The 23,060-nt window shown below is 41.0% G+C and overlaps 1 long non-coding RNA gene across 5 annotated transcripts; it reads left to right on the forward strand.

Annotated features, from left to right (window-relative positions):
• Positions 1-44: 44 nt before the first annotated feature.
• LOC141579628 (uncharacterized) lies at positions 45-22,346 on the forward strand. 5 transcript variants are annotated; one of them, XR_012511386.1, is made up of 6 exons: positions 45-270; positions 3,078-3,203; positions 5,693-5,858; positions 11,116-11,302; positions 13,228-19,480; positions 22,104-22,346. It is a non-coding gene; the product is annotated as an uncharacterized LOC141579628 (long non-coding RNA). The 5 variants fall into 5 exon arrangements; XR_012511387.1 differs by having other exon boundaries at positions 19,286-19,480; XR_012511390.1 differs by having other exon boundaries at positions 3,081-3,203.
• The last annotated feature ends 714 nt before the right edge of the window (positions 22,347-23,060 follow it).

The raw sequence follows: 23,060 nt of genomic DNA on the forward strand, positions 1-23,060 counted from the left end.
TCTAGACAATCACAGAAACGTTAACCCAGGCGGTTTGAGGGCTGGCAAGTGTCAGAAACTCCGGCCAGTAAAATCCGACCATCTCTTGCACCAGACTGGTTTAAGGCCAGATGCCTGCAGCCCAGCACTCTCTCCCTGATACACAGTGGGCCCTCAGTCAATAGTTAAAGAGGGAAGAGATCTTATGGGAATCCCAACCCATCTCTGTTCACAAACAGGGAAACCGAGGCCCCAGAAGAAGAGATGAGTTGCCCAAAGTCACAACAGCAGGTGAGTGACAGACCGGGTTTCCTCATTCTGTTTCAAATTACTTCTAGAAAGTGTTTGGTGTGGGGCTGTTGCTTTGCCCAAACTGGGTGCCTATGAGATGCTGTCAAAGCCTTGATAACTTCCTCCCAAGTTGGCTGAGGATGAGTCCGCAGTGTTTTCCAAGGAAACTCAGGTGGTGTTTATTGGCAAGAATTGTTTAAGAAGTGAAATTCTGTGAAACACTATATTGTACACCTGTAACATAATATTATACATCAGTTATACTCCAACAATAATAATAATACAAACAAGTGTAATTCTGTAATTCTATTTCTTTACCAAAAACTTGAGACACAATCCTTGACTTCTGGTGGGAGAGGCAAATATGTCCACCAAACAGGGGCTGTGAAGGAAGGCAGCAGGCAGAGGGAGCCAGGGGAGAGATTGCTCTGGTCCTGAGACCTGAGATCTACGAGACCACTTCGAGACGCTTCCAGAAGCTCTTGCTGGGTTGTGTGTGGGGTCAAGGGCTCTGCAGTCAGATGGTCTCGAGTTCCAATCCTGACTCCGTTGCTTACTGATTGCAAGATAGGGGCATTTTTTTTAACTTCTCTGAGACTCAGTTTCTTTCGATTGGATGAAGATAATATACTTATCTCAATAGAGTTGTGAGAATTAAAAATGAGATAATGCTTATAAAATGCTAGATAAGTGGAAGAATTATTATTTATAATAATAAATACTATGTATTTATTAAATATGCTTAATATTGAAATATATTAAAATATATACTTTATATATATTAAAATATATGGGGGCTGGGGATGGTGGTGGACATGCTGACACAAAGGGGACCTTGGCATCCCTGGGTAGGTCCCCCTCTGAGGGATTCAGTGGTCTTCAGCCTTCTGTCAACCTTCTGCTTTCTCCCAGACCAATCAAGCCAAGCCACAGGACTCTAGCCATGTCAGAATGACTTTGCATACACCTACCATGAGGGATTTGGGAATGAAACTCTGAAACCCAGCAGGACCCTGCAGGGCCTTCCTAGGCACAAGCCCCTCCATGTACCATCCCCCGCTTCTTGTTGGGCCTCTCCTGAGTTCTAAAGAACAGACTCAAGTAGTTAATGATTAGAAAATAGGGTCACAGGACTCCTAGTTCTTCCTGAAAGGATATAGATAACAAGCAGACACTTGTCCTTGAGTTGTTCTGCAGAAACTAGACCACCCCCCAACCTGGAGGAGCATGGTGATTACATGCCGACCACAAGCATGTAGAGCCCACACTGGTTGGAAACGGAGGCTGATGATTGAGATTTGAAAAACAACTCTCAGTCACCTCACCACCAGACAATCAGAAGAATGTCCCTGAGCTGATTAGTACCCTGCGACCCTATTGCTAATGTTACTTTAAAAAGTAACTCCTTGCCCGAAGGCCAAGGAAGTTCAGGCCTTTTGAGTCCTAGCTGCCATTCTCCTTGCCTGATGCCCTGCAATAAACAGTGTACTTTCTGGTGTCAGTAGATTGGCTTTGCTAGTGTCAGGTAAGCAAGCCTGCCTTCATTTTGGTAACAATTCTTCCTCTCACCAGCCTCCCCCAAAGGAGTTGACCAGGGTCAGACACACAAGCCAAGCCCAGCAAGGCAGAAGCATAAAAAGGCTCTAGGTAACCTTCATGTGTCAGTTTATTTATTCATTAAGTCCTCCTGAATGTTCACCATAGGCCAGGCACTCTGCAGGGTAGGGCAGAGTCAGTGGGGGCCCTGCCCCACCCTGTAGAACTCACCTTCCCATGGGCCCATGGGGACAGCTGATACATAAGCACAAAAAATGCTAACAGAGAGAAAGACAGTCTGTGAAAAGTTTTCTGAAGGAAATAACATCTGTCTTTGATCATTATCAGTGGGAGGACTGGGGCTTCTTCAGAAAGGGAGGGGAGAGTAAGGACCGTCTGCTGGGAGAAGGCAAGTGACCTGATATCTGAAGGACAAACAGGCAGGTGCAGGAGGGACTGGGGCTGGGGAGCATTCCAGATGGAGGGAAAGCCCATAAAGCCAGTGTGGTTGACTGGAGTTGGGGTGGATGGCAGAGCGGACAGGATGAGGTCAGAGGCAGGCAGAGGTCAGATCCTATGAGACCTTACATGTCAAAGTGAGGAGATTTCATTCCAGGAACTCTGGAAAGCCACAGGAGAGTTTAAGGAAGAAAGTGGCCTGACCTATGTTTTCAGTAGACCATCTGGCTGGCTGAGAAGAAGGGATCAAGGGAGCCCAAGTAGAAGGGTGGTGTGAGCTGGCCTTGCAATGAGTTAAGGCCGTGGGACCCAAGGCCACAATCAGAGCATGTTTGTAGTATGCAGTAAATAATTGCCGTACACATGTGTCAATTATATAAGATTTAGAACAAAGAAAATAGAAGTACGCATGTGCTAGAGATATTCTGTAAGCCTAATGAACAAAGAAATTCACATTGCACATGTGCTGGCAGAGAAAAGATAAAAAGCAGGACAGGCGCATCATAGGCGCACGCTCCTCCCTGTGGCAATAGAATAAAGTGTTGTTAACCTCATGATGTCTCCTGCTGAAGTCTGTCTGGCAGTATGGCAACTCCTCGTACATTTTTTCTTTTGGGCTGCTCACCTTCTGGAACCCCATGTCAGCCCCCCTCGGCTGACAGGTGGTGTGGAACAGGGGGTGGCTGTGGAAGTGGGCAGATTTGGCATATATTCTGGAGGACAGGCAGAGAGGAATTACTGATGGAGAGGAAAGTTCAATGAAAGCCATGTGGTGGTTTGGTTACTGATGAGTCAATTCATGTCCTGAACAGCAGAAGCTTCCATGACCAGAATCACTGACCCTCCTTCTACTGAGCTGGATACAACTCAGAAACCTTCAGGTCTCCCCTGGATCTTACACCTGCAGTGAGCCCAGGGAAGCGGGGAAACGTGTCCAGGTAAAGGCAGAGGTCCCCTAGCTCCCAGTCCAGAACCTCCCTGACCCACTGGCCTTGAGTTATTCCTTGGGCAAACCAGGGACAGGTCATCTAAGGTGCCACTCCAGGCAAAAGGATTATCAAGTGATGTTCTGCATGTAAAAATGAGAAATGATCACAATTCCAAGTGATAGAGGTTGGCCAAGCCAATCTTGCTTTATAACAGAGGCAGCAGACCTAGGTGTTTCCAACTAGGAGACGTGTGTACATGACATTGTGCTTTATAGTAAGAAATATATATTTTAGTCTTCATCCAAGCTTTCTGGCTCACAGCTCCCTAAACCCTATAATTCCTAAGTGATCAGAGCAATAGGGGCATCTTTCCTTATAATATTTGGTTTTTATTCTCAGTTCCTAAAATAGCTTCAGAGTCATAAAGGTGAAATGAGTATCTGCTGTGATTCACAAGTCCTTTCAACTACACTTGTATGTACATTAATGAGGTGATTTTTGGACAGCCTCTGGATAACCTAAGAATGGGAGACAGTTGCCAGAACAGCCAAGTGATCAGAGGGTTGGAACTTTCATTTCTACTTTCCCCGCCACACATCCAGGGAGGGGACGGGGCTGGAGGTTGAATTAATCACCAATGACCAAGATTTAATCTGTTGTGCCTATATAATGAAGCTTCCATAAAAAAACCGAAAGGACAGACTTCAGAAAGTTTCCCAGTTGGTTAATAAGAATTTGTCCATGCGGCTGGGAGGGTGGCAGACCCCAAAGTCCACAGAGGCAGAAGCTTTTGTGGTCAGGACCCTTCTGGACCTTATCCTATGTATCTCTTTATCTGGCTGTTGATTCATTTCCTTTAATAGCCTTTGTAATAAGCCAGTAATCTAGTAAGTAAACTGTTTTCCCAAGTTCTGTGAGTGGCTTGAGCAGATGCGGGTCATGGGAACCTCTGATTTGTACCAGGTCATTAGAAGCACAGGTGATCACCTGGACCTTTGATTGGCATCTGGAGTGAGGGCCAGTCTTGTAGGACTGAGCCCTTAACCTGCGGGATCTGATGCCAACTCCAGGTAGATAGTGTCAGAATTGAGTCAAATTGTAGGACACCCAGCTGGTGTCTCAGAATTACTTGGTGTGAGAACCTCTTCCCCCAAACACACACATTTGGTGACCAGAAGTGTCAGGAGTAAGCAGGGTATTGAGAGTAGAGGAGACACAAGAGTATGTTGTCGCAAAAGAGTGTATTAATATAAAATGAAACGGCACATGCAGACTCTGACAGTTATATAAAATGTGTGTCCGTATACTGATTAAGATTTGATGCAAATTTGGCGGAATGTAAATAAAGTGTGGTGATTTTCTGTAGAGATAATATTTATGTAAAACAGTTTTATAAGTCAATGAAAATGGCTTATAAAATTACCCAACAAACCACCCCTGTTTCAGATGTACCATATGGATCCGTAGGCACTTGGAGATTTAAAAATAGCCCCCAAACCTGCTCTTTCCACATGGAAAATAACCAAATGCTCTGAGCTAGCTTTCCCTTTCTTGTTAGCAGAGGGTGTTGCTGCGAACCAGCCTTGGAGCCCCTGGATTTTTATCTTCTGCCTGAGACTCTGCAGTCTCTTACTTCTGCCCTCGAAGCCTTAATCTGCTGTTTATGGCTTTTGAGATGGTTGCTGGGGAAACCTGACAAATGTCAGGTAGGACTAGAATGCAATTTCAGGGGGAGACGAAGCACAGGAAATTATGAATCCAGAGACATCCAAGTCAGCACTGATTCATCCAGCACACACAAAAACGAGGAAGCAAACATACCTAGGCCAATTGATTTTGAAATCAATTTCTTGCCTCTCAGCCAAGGGGTGGAGGGAACAGCAAAAGCCAAAAGACATAGAAGCCATGGTTCTTTTTTTTTTTTTTTAATTGAAGTGTAGTTAATTTACAATATTAGTTTCAGGTGTATAGCAGAGCAATTCAGTTATACATGTACATACATACATATTTTTTCAGATTCTTTTTCATTATATGTTATTACAAGAAATGGAATATAGTTCCCTGTGCTATAGAGTAGGGCCTTGCTGTTTATCTGTTTTACATATAGCAACGTGTATCTGTGAATCCCAAACACAATTCATCCCTTCCCTGCCCTTTACACTTTGGCAACCATAGTTTGCTTTCTATGTCCGTGAGTCTATTTTTGGTTTGTAAATAAAATTTGTATCATTTTTTTAAGATTCCACATATAAGTGATATATTTGTCTTTTTTTGTCTGACTTATTTCACTTAATATGATAATCTCTAGGTCCATCCATGTTGCTGTAAATGGCATTATTTCATTCCAGAAGCCATGGTTCTCAATTATCTGCAGAGCACACGGTGCAATTTCTCGTGTGAGTTCCCCAGATAAACGAAGTACCCAGATGTGATCCAGAGGAGGCAGGCACCCCTTCCTCTGAGCTGCTGTCCTGCATTCAGGTTAATTCCCGTTTCAGCTTTGGGCATCTGGGTGATGGAAGGTGAAGAAAGAAGAGAGCGACCAAAGCTGAGTCAGCTTTTGTAACCCCCAGCAAGTCACCTGGTCTCTCTGGACCTCTGTTTTGTCATCTGTAAAATGGCAGATTGAACTGTTTGGTTTCTGAGGCCTTTTCCAGCTCCGTGGTAAGTTTGATTTTCATGACTGACCCTTTAAAAAGCCAGCCCAGGTCATTACCAGGTAGCTTTCTCATTTTTATGCTACATTTTGAGGAACCCCAGGATTCAGTTTCACTGGATAACAAGGGAAAAACGACTGAGAGGCTGTAAATCAAGTTAAGCCCTTTGGCCACCAGCAGAAGCTGCCCTTCCTCACCTTGGCAAGGAGATTGTGCTTTTATCTAGGATTCTGGGACCATTTCCTGGCAACAGGCAGCGCGTTTGCAGCTAACTCCGCCACTGGATTCTGTCTGCCCTGATACCTCCTGGGTCCACCCTAGTGTTACAGTCACCCTAGGAAACCCAGAGCAGAGCAGAAAGAACACACATGCACAGAAGCTCCTCTGTTTACTTGCTGTATGACCTCAGATAGATCTCCTAACCTCTCTGGGCTTTACTCTTCCATGATTCATTCATTCAAACAATATTTACTGAGTGCTTGCTGTGTGCTAGCAATGGACAAAAGAGACAACCCCTGTCCTGATGATGCTTACTTTCTGACGTGAGGGGGAATCAATAAAAATAAATATGCCCATGACATGGCATGTCAGAAAGTGATAGGTGCTCTGCAGAAAAATAAAAGGGAGGTGGAACAGTGGTATTTGCCCACTGCCCACCCCAAAGGGTTATGATGAGGATTGAATGAGCTGATGCTCGTAGAATTACTTCCTCAAACAGTAATGGGCTGTCAAAACATAAAGAGTAACTATGATATTGTAAATGAACATTTTGTTAAATGAAAGCATTTACAGAGATCCTAAAGGCTCAGTGAATGTGGTGATCCAGGGATGGAGAACCCAAGTCAGCTTGAATCATGGCCTGGGGCTGGAAGGGAGCTCGGACATCCTCTAGCCCAGGGATCTGGCTGTGCCCCGAAATCGCTCGGGTGCTCTGAAAAACTGCAGAAGTCAAGGTCACACTGGAGAGTCCCTAGAACCAGAGTCTCTGGGGGTGGGGCCAGATATTTACATTGTGTTTTTATAAGCACTCAGGTGATGCTAATGTGTGACCAGGGTAGAAAGCCACATCTGACCATAGAGAGGGGGTGACTTGCCCAGGGGCTGTACCTGGGCCTGAGATCTCTCCTCTCCCAGGCACAGTGTCACCACGTGTGGCTCAGTACCTCTTTCCCTCCCAGGGCTGACGTGGCATCTTTAAAGGCCCTATCTCCAAATACAATCATATTCTGATTTACTAGAGGTTAGGACTTACAACATATAAATTTGAGGGACGGGGGAAGATACACAATTCAGTCCATAACAGAAATTGAATTTGGAACGATCAACAGCCTGGCCATCACTGAGAAATCACACAGGTTCTTAGCCCTCACGTAAGGGAGATAGTCCAGCCTGCAGGAAGGTGGAAGGAGGGGCCACAAAACGATGTGGCCAAGATGTCATGAAGGCAAGACTTGAAGCACAGCAATTTAACTCTGAATCCCAATGTTTTTCAAAATTTTAAGCACGCAAATCCTCCAGCATGCTTCTCCTCCATCCCTTACCTGAACTCCCATTAAATACCCTCAGGCTGAGTTTAAGGGGAGCCAGTCATTCTTCTAGGTGTCTCCTTAGACTGTGTCGTCTAGTCCAGCTCTCCCCACTTCACAGATGAGAAAGGGACATGCTTATGGTCACCTGGGGAGCCAGGAGGAGTCCAGATTAGAACCTGGGCTTTCAACTGCCTCTTTCCTACACAGGTCTCAGGTGTAAAAACCTATGACCAGTGAAACTAGAGCCTGTTCCAGAGAAAAATAATTTCACAAATTGGGGCAGGTAGTGAATGATCATCCAACAGGACAGCTGCTGGGATCCCAGGGAAGCAGCCAGCTTTGAGAAACCGGTGGCAGCACCCCAAATATAACATTGGTCAAACAGGAAGTGTACAAAAATTTGTTTTTAAGACAGTGCCCTTTGCTGTCAGATGTAAAACACAGAAGAGCTTATGATAGTCGAATTCAGAGGCCATGGCACAAGATCAAAGTAATTCCAAAAGCATTTAGCACACTGCTGAAGGAACAACCTTCCAACATCCAGTTCACCACTGCTTTCAGGATCAAGAACAAAGTCATTAGGTCAGCATTCAGGCCTGCCTTAGTTTGGCCTTAGCTCTTCTCTCCAGCATTGTCTCCTGCTATTTACCTATTAATACCCAACCCTTCAAACAACTACTCTTCTTCCCTCAAATGTTGAACACTTTTCCATCTTTAGGCTTTTGTTTCCTCTGTCTTGATAGCCATTCCTTCCAACTCCACTTTGTCAAAATCCTGCTTCTCTGGTAAGCTCTGGTTCATTTTGTTGTTCTTTTTTCCCCCAGCTTCTTGGGTTGAATGTGTTAGTTACACTTAGATCTTTTTGTTTTCTAGTAAATGGACTTAAAGCTACTATGCATTTTCCTCTGAATACTAACATGGCCACATCCCACAGGTCTTACTAGGGAAACTGTTCATTTCCAAAAACAGTTTTGTTTCCCTCTTTAACAAAAGAACTGGGATTAGAAGGGTAGTTTTATATTCCCAAGTAGTTAGATGTGTTTTTCTATGTCCTTGTGGCTAATTTCAAATTTTATTACATTATGGTTAATGTGGCATATGGGTGCTACAGACTGAATATTTGTGTCCCCCTCACCCCCACAAATTCATATGTTGAAATCTAATCCCTAAAGTGATAGCATTTGGAGGTGGAGGCTTTGGGAGGTGATTAAGTCATGAGGGTGGAGCCCTCATGAATGGAATTAGTGCCTGTATGAATAACAGCCCAGAGAGATCCCCTGCCCCTCCCATCATATGAGGACACAGTGAAAAGATAGAAGTCTATGAATCATGAAGTGGCCTCTCACCATACACTGAATCTGCTGGTGACTTGATCTTGGACTTCTCAGCCTCCAGAACTGTGAGAAAAAAATTTCTGTTGTTTACAAGCCATCCAGTCTATCTATTTTGTTACAGCAACCTGAACAAATGAAGACAATGAGTTTTCTGCTTTTTGTAATCTATTGAAAATTTCCTTGTGGCCTCATACTTGATAATTTTTAGTGATGTTCAATACATGCATGAAAAGAATGTGCTTTGGAGGGCACAAAATTATATATAAAGATACACCCATAATCTATTATAGATAATAAATCACATAATTAAGCATCATAATACTATATTCTATGATTATACAATGTATATTTTATATAATGCAATATATGTTATATAATATGTAATTTAAATGCTTTATTTTTATTTAAATTATTATTTTCTGTACTTATTTTTTGTATACCACATCTCTTAAGATACGTATTAAAATCTTCCCTTTCTGCTTATATACCATCTCCTCTGTGAACTTTCTCCAAATGCCCTAGGCAGGCTCTGTTTCAAAGCTGACTGCTGTCTCTGAGATGAGCCCATTAGAAGGGTTGATGTTGCCCCACACATGACTTTGTCTTCCTGTGTCCCATTTCCTCCAAGCCTGGAGCCATTCCTTCCTCCTCTTTATCCTGTGTGCTCACCTCTTCTCAAGATCCACATCATTTCCTGCTTTTCCTTCTTGCCTTCCTCAGGCACTTACCTTGAGTTTCTTTTTCTCTCAACAACTGTGTTTTTGTCTATTAAATAGTAATCATACATGCCTAGCTAACCTTCCGGGTTACTGCGAAGCCCAAAGGAGATAATGAATGTGAAAATGCTTTAAAAAATCACAGGTACAAATGTCAAATTAATTATAATCATTAATAATTAAACCCATAATGATTGGAACACAAAATGTTGTGATTATACTATAGCCTAGCATGGGAGCTGTTGTGGGGCAATATTATCAGGAATGAATAACAGCAATTGAGGGATGCCTGTAAATCAAGGATGCAGATTGTTCAGGAAACAAAGCATCCTTTGAGCTCTTTTTACACAACTGATCATGGAATGGCATTTTGAGGTCACTGCTGTTAGAAGTGCCCTTGGGAAGAACATAGTTCTTCAAAGTTTTGCTTCTCTTCTGTAAAACTTGGTGGCTCTTTGGTTAGATTTTGACCAAAGACAATATTTTCCCAGTGGTTATCTTTAGTGCTTTTGTACTGTAAGGAAATATAAAACCTTCAAGGAAAGGTTTTTTTCTTCAGACTTAAGAGGTAGAGAGAGTAATCCTCTGTGTGTAAAGAAGTTGGTCTGAGACAAATTATGGAATGGGAGAAAATATTTGCAAACGATGTGACTAACAGGGCTTAATTTCTAAAATATGCAAACAATGTATACAGCTCAATATCAAAAAAAGGCAAACAACCAATCAAAAAATTGGCAGAAGACTTAAACAGACACTTCTCCAAATAAGACACACAGATGGCCAATAGGCACATGAAAATATGCTCAACATCGCTAATTGTTAGAGAAATGCAAATCAAAACTACAATGAGGTATCACCTCACACTGGTCAGAATGGCCATCATCAAAAAGTCTACAAATGATAAATGCTGGAGAGGGTGTGAAGAAAAGAGAACCTTCCTGCACTGTTGGTGGGAATGTAATTTGGTGCAGCCACTGTCTGGAGGACAGTATGGTGGTTCCTTTACATTTTTGTTTTTTGTTTTTGTTTTTTTTTTTGTTTTTTTGGAGGTTCCTTTAGAAACTAAAAACAGAGCTACCATATGATCCAGCAATCCCACTCCTGGGTATATATCTGGAGAAAACTCTAATTTGAAAAGATACATGCACACCAATGTTCACAGCAGCACTATTTACAATAGCCAAGACATGGAAACAACCTAAATGTCCATCAATAGATGCATGGATAAAGAAGATGTGGTATATACATATATATACACAATGGAATATTACTCAGCTATAAAAAAGAATGAAATAATACCATTTGCAGTAACATGGATGAACCTAGAGATTATCACAGTAAGTGAAGTAAGTCAGACAGAGAAAGACAAATATCATATGATGTCACTTATATGTGGCATCTAAAAAAATGATAAAAATGAACTTTTTTACAGAACAAATAAACAGACTCACAGACATAGAAAACAAACTTATGGAAAGGGGAAAGTACGGGAGGGATAAATTGGGAACTTGGGAATAAAAAAAGAAATTGGTCTGATTTTCTTCTCCCACCAGGTCAGCCACCAAATATTCATAATGTTATTATTTATTTATTTAGAGCATATTAGATACCAGAACACTGCTAGGTGATTTACAAGTGTCATCACTAACCCTTACTGTATTATTTTTATTATTCCCATTTTATAGATGAAGAAACTGAGGATTATACAGTTTGGGATTAGGAGTTTGCCCTAAATTGCACAGTGGTGAATCAGCATCTGAACCAAGGTCTGTCTGACTCCAAAACCTGGGTCCTGGCATCTCTTGCAGAGATCCTCACTACCTGGACTCTGTCAGAAGTCTCCTTCCTGGGCTTGACTGCTCCTGGCTACAGGTATCCCACCCACTGCTGCCAGACCAACTGTCCTCCCGCCCCACATTACACAATTTTCCTTTACTTCCTCCCTTCCTGAATACCATATCAACCCTCAGGGCAAAGTTCAAATCCTCCACAAATCCAACTTTGACCCCAGCCTTGTTTCTTTATTGTGCAAAGTCCAGGCCAGACCAATTCAGGGACTCTGCTCTTTACGGCTCCTTTGCTTAGGTCTTCTTCTTTTCTACAGAATCTTTCCTCTTTATCTCTACTTACCTGAGGCTTAATCTTTCCTCACAGCCCAATTCATCCCTTCTCTCTCATGAGGATTTTTTGCTAAGTTCACATCTCAGAAATTGGGCCACCGCCCACTTTTTGACCTTTTATGGTCAGCCTTGGAACTGTCATGGTGCCTATGGGAGTGTCATTTACATATTAATATATTACAATGAGCGTATAATGAAGCTCAGTGTCTGCTGGAAGTCAAATCTCCCGCCATCTTGGGCCTCAAAGTCTACTGGGAGTTGAATCTTCCACCATCTTGGTGCTCACTGTTGTGTCATTTGTTGAAGGGCTGTGCCCTGCCCTCTTCTTTCCTGTTGCACATCCATCCATCCATCATCCAGAGCTGACTGATATGAAGCACAGTATAGGCACTGAGTATAGAGACATAGTCCTGACTACAGAATTTTGAGCAGGTAAGTAAAACCCAATTCAACAGCACTTGCTGATTTCAAGTGATGCTGGTGTACCAAGCACCATGGGAATGTGGTGATGAATGAGAGGAACATGATTCCTGTCCCAGTGGAGCTCACAGCCTGGTGGGAGAGGCCTCCAGCACCGTTAAATGGGAGGAGACCTAACCTAGACTTCCAGGGAGAGTCAAGGGAGGCTTTGAGAACCAGACAGCATATCATCTAGCTCTGCCTGGATGGGTCCAGAAAATTTCTCAGAGTCTACAATGTTTAAGCTAGGAACTAAATGTACCCAGAGGGAAAGAAAAACATAGGTGGATGGTTGTGTCAGTCCTTCGATATCATTTAGGTTGCCACCCAATTCTTTGTTTTACAAATCTAGTCTTTTCCGGACCAGAAGTATGACTCCAGTAACAATTCAAAGCCCATCATTTTTTTTTCCACTCCCCAAATCTTCCCCATTTATCTTAAGAGGCTTGTAGGAGATATTGATGTTGGTGGAAGCAGAGACTCCACCCGTGGAATAGAATGGAGACCCAAACAGATGTGCCCAAAGCCCAGCTGAAATTTGGCAAATGTGCAAAAGCCTCTTCTTCCAGCAGGAGCAGGGCTGAGACAGGATGGAAGGGGGCAGGGCACAGACACTCAAGGAATGACAGCAATTTAACACCAAAATGGTGGAAGATTCACCTCCTGGTTGGCCTTGAGGATTAAGAGGTTTGACTTCTAGTAGACCTTGAGCTTCATTATATGTTCATTGTAACATCGTGATAAATAACATGCCCTCAGGCACCATGACAGTCCCAGGGCTAACCGCAAAAGGCCAAAGAATGGGCAGTGGCCCAGATCCTGGTAATTTGAGCCCCTTCCCCAGGGCAGTTGGAATGGTCCCACCTGTAGGCCTGTGAAGCTACTGAGACCATAAAAACTGACACCACCATGCCTTGTGGCTTTTTTCACTCCTTCCTCTTTGGAAATGGCCCACACTCTGTCTATGGAGTGTGTACCTACTTTTACTTTTACCTGAGCACCCATTTCCCACACCTCTTTCGTTGCCTTTCTCTTGCCTTACACTCTATGCAGTATGTATCTCTCTAAATAAATTTACCTTTACTCAACTGTGGCTTGCACCTGAATTCCTTCCTGCATGAAGCCAAGGACCCACTCCTGGTGGGGCATGTCCCAGGGGCTCAGCTGAGACCTGGGACATGGCCCTCCTCACGCCCCACATCCGTTTTCCTGCATCAGGGCCACTGGACATCCACAGGCAAAACACCCAAGCAAGCAAGCCAGCCAGCCTGCAAACAACAAACCAAAAAACCCTTAACCTAAACACCTAAACCTGACACCTCTGACAAACAGGAGCCCTCAATGGATCATGCACTTCCATGTCCTCATTCATCACACCATCTAAAAAATAAACTCACCATGGATCAAAGCCTAGGACCTTGCAATTCTCTCCCGGTGCCTTTGAGATGTAAATATTCTACCTGGTCTTCCCCAGGAACTCTTTTCTAGGCCATCTCTTTAAAAATGCAAAATTCAAGAAGGTAATTTATCAAAAGAAAAAAAAATCAAAAGGGGGTAAAAGTCATTTGGAACTTGACTTCTCAGGGACGAATGCTAATCTTAACTGTCTTCTCCACAAATATTAGTAGAAAAAGTTTCAGCCGTCTGAACAAATGACCTTGATTTGTTCCGTCTGCCAGAAACCCAATTTGAATCCAACCTCTTTTGTAACTTGTGGGGTTTCTATTATTGTACCTGATTCATGGCTGAAATTTTGGAACAGGAGCTATGGGTTCTCTGTTTGCTCTGTTGATGTGTGTCTTGTAGATGTGATATTTTCAACCTTTGTTGCCAAAATTAATTTGTAAAAAACTTTATTTAATTGGCTTAAAGAAAATTAAGTGCTTATGTAAATTCTCAGAAATATAGTAGAAACTAAGCCGAATGAATTTCAGGTTCATGTGATCTGGGAAAATATTCAGTATTAAAGCTAGTTTAAGTTTGTTTGTTTAATTAATACAGACACGTCTTTACAGTTATATATGACTACAGTGCTAAAAATAAGACCCAGTTTCTGTAGAGTTACCATATGATCCAGCAATCTCACTCCTCGGCATATACCTGGAAAAGATGAAAACTCTCAATTCAAAAACATGCATGCACCCCAATGTTCAGAGCAGCACTACTTACAATAGCCAAGACAATTGTAACCTAAATGTCCCTTGGCAGATGAATGGATAAAGATGTGATATATACATACATACACACACACAAATGTAATACTACTCAGCATACCAGCATGAAAAAGAGTAAAATAATGCCATTTGCAGCAACATGGATGGACCTAGAGATTATCATATTAAGTGAAATAAGTCAGAGGAGGACAAATATCATGTGGTATCACTTATATGTGGAATCTAAAAAAAAAATGATACAAAGGAACTTATTTACAAAACAACAAAACAGAAATAGACTCACAGACATAGAAAAAAAAATTATGATTACCAAAGGGGAAAGGAGAGGGAAGGGATAAATTAGGGATCTGAGATTAACAGATACACACTACTATATATGAAATAGATAAACAAGAAGGACCTATTGTATAGTGCAGGGAACTATGTTCAATGTCTTGTAATGACCTATAATGGGAAAGAATCTGAAAAAGAATATATTTCTATATATGTGTATTTCAGTATATACTTCAAATATATATATATATAATTGAATCAATTTGCTGTACCTGAAACATTATAAATCAACCATATATTAAAAAATAAATAAAATTTTAAAAACACATTTTCTGTAGATAGTTGTCATCTGGGAAACTAGCGTACTGCTTCTAGAAAGTTCCTCCTGATGTACAGAGTTGCCTTTGCTAAACTTTTTTTATGAGTGGAAGTCACTTTTTCTGGGACACACGTTAACTCAGCCATGTGTGAATTCGTTTACGTAAGCACATACTGAGATTGCACAAGGGACAAGGAACTGAATTAGGCACTGTGAGAGACACAAGATTGCTATGTCCTATGTCTTGGAGGAGTTAGTGTCTGGATGTAATATAATAATTCCCTATATATGTGCAGCACTTTGCAATTTATAAAATTTCTGCACATGCACCTCATCACCTCACTTGAGTCTAACAACAGGGCAGATGCTGCCTCTCCATTTTACACATCAGGAAACTGAGACAGGCAAAGGCACATGATCAAGGTCACATGAAAGTTGTTGATACTATGTTTTAAAAATATTAGTATGCTTTTCTTTTATGCTTCTTTATCCAAACTCTCCCTGTTCTGCCAGGTCACATGTGTTTTCTGAATGTTTATCACCCACTGTGATATTTGCACTATATGTGAGGACAGTTTTCCTCTCCTAAACCAGTTACATGAAAGCCACATTTTAAGAGTTCCCTCCAGTGAAAATTCTTTTAGTATGATTGGTTTTTATTTTTACTTCTCAACTACATGTTTTGTTTTATGACCCAAATGTATATAATGGTTAAATAACCTGCTTTCCCTGAAGGAAGACTCAAATTGGCAAGACTTTTAACCTGTGCAGACTCCATAAATCTTTGGTGTTTGGTGAAAACCAGCTTTGTAGTTCATAGACAAGCCATCTTTTTGCTGTACCCTCATATGGTGGAAGAGATTGGGAAGCTCTCTGGGGGTCTCTTCTATAAGGGCACTAATCCCATTCATGAGGGGTCCACCCTCATGACCAAATTCCCTCCCAAAGGCCCCACCTCCTAATACTGTAGAGTTGGTGGGTAGAATTTTAACATATGAATCTTGAAGGGACACAAGTGTTCAGTCTACAGCAGTAACTAACTCTGTGAATAACGGTGAAATATCTGTTTATATGTCTGGTTTCCCCCACTGGAATACACACTCAAGGGCAAAAATTGATGCTTTTGTCATCTATTGAGGAGACATAAAATAGATTCTTGTTGTATAAATGAATGAATGGATGAATGAATGAATGAGAGCCAAGAACAGAGGAAGGCATTTACTCAAAGGAGCTCAGCCACATTCAGACTTTCTCTCTTCTCACTCATGTTTCCTTACAAATTGTGTAACTTTTCCCCACAAATAAAAGAACACATGCGTAAAGTCATTGTTAGGATAGAAGGACAAGTGGGAAAAAAATAAACATAAAGAAATACGTACAAATGTAGTCTTTTAAAACCAAAATACAAAAATTTGCTTTTAAAGCTAGTGATATAAATCAGACTCTTGTTAAAAAATATAACTGCAGGGAAAGAATTAAGTCCTATGCAGCATGTTCTGGTTATAAGATGAAGTTGTGAATAAAAAGACAAACAACCCAATTTAAAAATGGGCAAAGGAGCTTGTATTAGTTTCCTAGGGTGGCTGTAACAAATTACCACGAACTGGGTGGCTTAAAACAACAGAACTGCATTCTTTCACATTTCTAGAGGCTTTAGAAGTCTTAAATCAATGTGTCTCCTAGCTTCTGGTGATTGCTGGCAATCCTTGGCATTGCTTGGCTTACAGAACATCATTCCAATCTCTTTTCCTGTCTCCACATGGCATTCTCTTTGTGTGTGTCCAAGTCTAAATTTCCCTCTTGTAAGAACACCAGTCAGATTGGACTCAGGGCCACTCTAATCCAGTATGACCTTACTTTAACTTAATTATGTCTGCAAAGACCCTATTTTCAAATTAGGTTACATACACAAGTTCCAGGTAGACATGAATTTTAGGGGGAAACTATTCAACCAACCCATTACAGAGCTGAATAGACGTTTCTCTAATTAGCTCAGGGTAAGTACAGGAGAAGGTGCTTGACATCATTATTCATGAGGGAAAGGCCAATCAAAACCACAGTGAGGTGGGGAAAGGTATAGCTCAGTGGTAGAGTGCTTGCTTAGCAGACACGAGGTCCTGGGTTCAATCCCCAGCACCTCCATTAAATTAAATAAGTAAATAAACCTAATTACCTCCCCCAAACACAAAAACAAACCACAATGAGACACCACTAACACTGATAAAATCAAAAAGCTAACAATGCAAATTGGTGAGGATGCAGAGAAACTGGAACGCTCATACACTCCTGGTATGAATGTAGAGTGGTGCAACTGCCTTGGAGAACAGTCTGGCAGTTGCTCACATGTGGTAAACAGAGTTACCACATGACCCAGCAATCCCCTCCGAGATATATGCCCAAGAGAACTAAGAACATATGTCCCCACAGAAACTTGTACGCGATGTTCATGAGAGCGTTAGAGATAACAGCCCAAAAGTGGGAACATCTTAAATCCATCAGTTGGCAAGTGGATACACCAAATGTGCTCTATACTTTCAGTGGAATATTTTCAGCTACAAACAAGAATGAAGAATTCATGCTGTGACACGGATAAACCTTAAAAATATGCTAAATGAAACAAGCCAGATACAAAAGGCCACATATTGTAAGATTCCATTTATAAGAAATGTCCAGACTAGGCAAACCTGTAAGACAGAAAGTAAATTAGAGGTTGCCAAGGGCTCGGGGGAGGAAAGAATGGGTGTGACTCCGGGTAGTGACTATACAGATGCAGGGTTTCTTTAAAGGTGATGAAAATGTTCTGGAAATAGATACTGGTAATAGTTTTGCAAACTTGTGAATAAAAATTTACAGTAAGAAAAAAAGACTGGAAGGATACAGTGTGAGTAACACTTTACACAGTCAGAAAATCTAAATAAAAACAAGCTGTGATGTTTCCTTCTCTGGATCTTTAAATATGTCCATAGGGGCAATACATGAAATCGTAATATAAAGTGACTCACTCTCTCAAAAGGTTAGAGCAGGGATAAAATGACGTTCTTTATGGGTTCTGATTGTACGGTACATGTCTCAGTGGAACATGGAAGATTGTGACATTGGTGCTGTCACTTGACGTCAAAATCCCAAGAGATTCTGTGGTAACTTATCATGGAAGGTCTGTGTCAGAAACCTCCATAGCACACGTTATTTTGGGTATGTTTATAAGACTCACTTAAAATTTACTCCTCGTATCTCACCTGGAATCAAAGTTGGATGGTGAAAAATGAAGACCAGATAAAAAACGAACAATGCTTATCTGTTCAATTGCTAAAATCTGACGGATTCACCATTCAGTAAAATGCTCTCACTTTCTAGGCTTTATGAAATTCATCAGTATATTGAAGTGCTTCCATGGTGTTTTCGTCTGCCCCTCTTCTGTTTCCCTTTCTGGGGTAAAGGACTTGGCCACAGGGATGGGCTGATCAGAATCCTCCCCTAGGTTGGAATTCTAGAAAGTTTGTCTTCTGCTTGAGTGGTTGGCTGCTGTGGTCTCTATTCTGAGGGAAAAGTCCTTTTTGCAGTAAGAGGGGATGAAGTGACCAAAGAGACGCAGAGGTACGGAGAGCTGAGAGCTGAAGGGAGAGTTCTAACCCTGTACCTTTTCGACTCCTCCTCTTGGCGTGCAGAGCTATACGTTCCCCTCTCAGGACTGCACGAGCACCTCTCTCTCCTCCCACACCTTACCAGTGTTGGTCTGCGTGACCAGCAGCATATGGCAGAAGTGATGGCATGTCACTTCTGAGATTAGGTTATAAAAAGTCTCCACCTTGGGCTCTCTCTCTGAGCATTCACTCTGGGAAAAGCCAGCCCTAAGCCCTGTGAGCAGACTTATGGGGAGACCCTGTGGTGAGGAACTGAAGCCTCCTGCCAACAGCCATGTGAGTGAGCTCAGAGGCGGGTCCCCTAGTCCCTTCAGGTGACTGCAGCCATGCTGACTCCTTGATGTAACCTTCTGAGAGACCCTGAGCCGTCACCTTAAGATACCCCCAGACTCCTGACTCTCAGAAACTGTGAGATAGTAAATGTTTTGTTGTTTTAAGCTGTTAAATTTTATGCTGATTTATTATGCAGTAATAGATAACTAATATACTCTGTAATGGAGCTTTATTAAACCTGCAGTTTAATTTTCTCCAGCATGAACAATTAGTAAACCTCTCTTCAGGGAAACACATTTTTAAGGTACTCCATTCCTGTGTGGATAGTTAAGGGAAGTTGGAGACTGGAACTGAGTTGGAGGACAGCTGTGTCTTTCACAATGGAACTCACTAATTCATCTAGAATTTGCAGGGGCGCTGGTAAATCAGTGCCCAAGGGCTGCTTCTCATTTGCAAAAGAGATAACTCTCTATTCTAGACTTTCCAACAGCTGTTAGAAATTTCTAATAAATAGTCTCAGAGATGATTAAAGTTATAAAGGAAATAAGTAATAGAAGACTTGTAAATTTGGCCCATAAAAGACCTTTTATTCACAGGACTCATGCAGGCAACCTCTGAGAAATCAGTTTTGGTCTAATAACTCTCCTGGGGCCAAGAGGCCTGGTAAGATCTCTCAGGACAGAAGATTGTATAATTCTCCATTCAAAATCTCAATTATTCAAAACACACTGAAGAAAGACAGCACCAGGCCAAGAAATAATTTGATTACTTCTTTGAAGCAAGAGGAAATGGTAAGTCTAGAGTCAAACCACGTGCCATTGCTTATTTGTAGCTCAGAGAACCATGAATGGTGGGTATATTTTTTCTATCCATATGAGAGTATGGGTTAGTAAAGAATCTATGTCACTTACTTGGGGGAAGCATTTATATACACACATCCAACGAGAGAACAGGCAGTACCTGATACTTTTTTGAAATATTTATCCTACAAGGCACAAGTATCTCCAATAAAATCTCTATTTCACCTAAACAAAATCACAGCAAACTATTTTCTTCTAGAGCAATAATAAAGAAAAATACCATAACTAAACTTAATGTAGAATCAAGGGAGGAAAGAGACTGAGGTGTGTATTAGTAGCTTCTTAAAGTCTATATAAAGGTTATGTAAAGTCTACTAGTAAATCAGACTTCTCAGTTCACGGCACATCATCATCATTAACCCGTTCAAGGTGCCTCTTACATATGTACCTATGTGTTTAATGTGTATCTTTTATTTGTATATATTCTTGCGCAGTGATCACCATCTTTGCATTTTAATTCACGTCATGCAACTATTCTATACACCTTACTGATTCTCACTTTTTGTCTTTCAGCTCTGTTTTTAAGACCCATCCCTGCTGTTGTGTATATGGTTACCCTCTTGCGCTATAGTTCTCCACAGTGCCAACTTCCCAGCTGGGGACACCAGCTTGCCTCCACAAATAATGGCACAATGAACATTCTCAAGATGCCTCCTTATGGACCTGTATGAGAATGTCTTTGGGATGCTCTTGGGAAATAGTTCTTCAGAATAACTCAACCAGTCTACATTCCCACCAGTGTTCTATCAGATTTCTTACATCCCCACCCTCTGGCTAGACTTAGCTTTATTTGCTTGTTACATTTTTGAGACTCCAACAGTGTAAAGTGGCATCTTGTTTTAATCTACGCTTACCTGATTACCGGACTAGAGTGTCTCTTCACAGGCTCACTTTTTCCTTTTCTGTCAATTGCTGCTTGTATCCTTTAGCCCGTTCTCCTATTGGGCTGCTTTTCTTTTTGATTTCCAAAATTTCCTTGCGTATTATAGTTATCCCATGTTAGGACTGCAAATCTGTTCCCTACGGTCAACACTGTCGATGGCAGTCTTCATGGAACCCAAATCATTCATTTCAATGTGATCAAATTATACTTACACGACAGCTATGCTTTTAAAGTTTCATGAAGTCTTGCCCCGTCTCTGGGTCGCAATGACATTCTCCTACGATTTGTTCTGTTACATTTATAGTTTTACATTCTATAGTTAGGTCTTAAATTCCTCTGGAGTCCACCTGTGTATGTGGTGTTGGATGGGGAACCAATCTTTATTTGCCTACACATGCTAAGCCAGTTTCCCCAACTATCTACTAGACAATCTAAGCCTTTCTCCATTTATTTATGAGGGCACTTTATTGTATATTAAATTCTTACATAGACATGGGTTGTCTCTATTATTTTTCTTTAGTTTATTTGCCTTTTCTTGCTCTGATGTCATTTGACTTTGTAGGTTGTCTTCATACTTGGTAGGGCATGTCTTCAACTTTTTTCTTTTTAAGGTCATCTTAACTATTTGTTTCTTTATTCTCCCAAAAAAGTTTTAGAATAAGTTTAATGAGTTTATCATAAAAAATATGGCTGGCATTTTGACAGAGATTTCATTAAATTTATAGATTAATGGGCAGAAAATCTGACATTCTTAAAATATTGTTACCCCATTTAAGAGCATATACTTATGATAATTACCCATATTCTTATTAGAGTTTGAAGGTTTGCTTCCACAGATGTTTTGTTGCAATTATGAATGGTACCTTATTGCTTACAGTTTGGCCATTGATAGTGGAAGGAAACACTACCTATTTTTCTAAGTAATTACTATATTTGGCAACTTTGCTGTACCTTCTTAGAGATTCCAATAGTTTCATTAACTTGGTTTTCCCATTCATTAAACCAGGCAGGCTCTTTCTGATGCCCCAATCTAAAAATACTCTTGCTTAGAGAAATTAATAAAGACATTTTAATTTGCAAACCTATCCTTTAACTGATTACGGCTAAAGTCAGGATTTTAGTAGAATGTTTCTCTAAATATTCTTCGAGTACCAGTGCAATGAAACATTTCTGGGTAAAAAGGGTTCCATAGTTTATTAAACTTGATAAATACAGCATATCCTCTTGGAGATTCAGAATGTGCAAATTTAAAAGTTCCTAGAAGCATTGCAACATAGAAACTGTTTAACTTTTCCAAATATTTCAGACCACAAACATTTCCCAAATAACAAATTTTGAGACACTCGATTTAAATGCCTAATCTACAAATTACTCATATTTATACCTTCTGTGCCTCAAGACAAGGGGAAGTTTGGCAAGATTTGTGATCTTTCCTATAAGCTTAAGAATTTAAATCTTTTTTCCTTCTAGATTAGAAGTATATTTTGATGCGTTCAATGAAGGCAGAGTGGGTTACTTCTCACTCCTCAGATCTATTCTAGCATGTTTCTTGGTGATGATACATTTATTGTTGAATTTAACTTTTAAGTCAGTCTATTTTTATGAGGTAAATTACTTAAACCTTTATTATTGTACTTTCTCTTCTGTATTAAAACAATGCTTTATCTTTAGGTTATTTGCAGCAGTTTTTCAACTTGCCGTTTTAGCCAAGGACTCCTTAGCACCAGTGAAATCCTATTCTAAGACCGTTGTGCACAACAGATAGAAGCAGAGTGAAGGCAACTGGAGGCTCAGCTCCACCTGGAGGCCGCCCCCCAGAACACAGCTTGAAGCACATCTGTGAAAACTGCAATGTCCACAGCGACTCTGAGTTCTATTAAAACAAAGAAATAAACAAAAACACAATTTTAAGAATCTTTGAATCCTAACATGTTTTTTCCTGAAAAATCAATGATTTTAGTTTAACAGAGTAGGAGGGTGTGGCAAAAAGGACCTGGGAACAGAGGCAAGAAACTTAAGATTTTAGTCCCAGGTGGGCTACCATCCAGATGTGGGAATCTGGCAAGGCCTCTTGGGCCGTTTACTTGTAGGGATGTGAGTAGGGGCTGTGAGGGCGGGGCGTGGAGGCCACTGAACTAGATCTGTGTGTTCTGGACTGTTTTGGGAGCTCTCACAGGGGCCGGAGGGGCCTTTGGGTCTCTCCCCACCCTCTGTCTCCTTCAAAAGGAGCAGCTCTGTTTGTCTTTTTTTTTGAGGGGGGGTAATCTGTTTTACACTGGGCTTTACATATGATTTTATTTGAACAAAGAGCAGAGTTCAGTGGGTGTATGTATGTATGTATATATATATATATATATATATATATATATATATATATATAAAGTCAGTGCAGCACTAGATAACTTCCACAGTCATTTCTAGCTTCAAAACTTTGATTGGGTTTTTTTTTTAAACCAAGACAGAAAATAAACCTTTAATAAGAATAATTCATTTTTAACTGAGGAGCAAACGGCGGCAAACAGTTTTCTTGGTGAGGAACACAAACCAGAGTGGTTATTTCCACAGCTGGCAATGAGTCACCACCTTTAACTCTGGTACAAACAGCACTGATGTTCAACTGGGAACAAA

This window comes from Camelus bactrianus, chromosome 13, assembly GCF_048773025.1.
Source record: "Camelus bactrianus isolate YW-2024 breed Bactrian camel chromosome 13, ASM4877302v1, whole genome shotgun sequence".
Classification (NCBI taxonomy): domain Eukaryota; kingdom Metazoa; phylum Chordata; class Mammalia; order Artiodactyla; family Camelidae; genus Camelus; species Camelus bactrianus.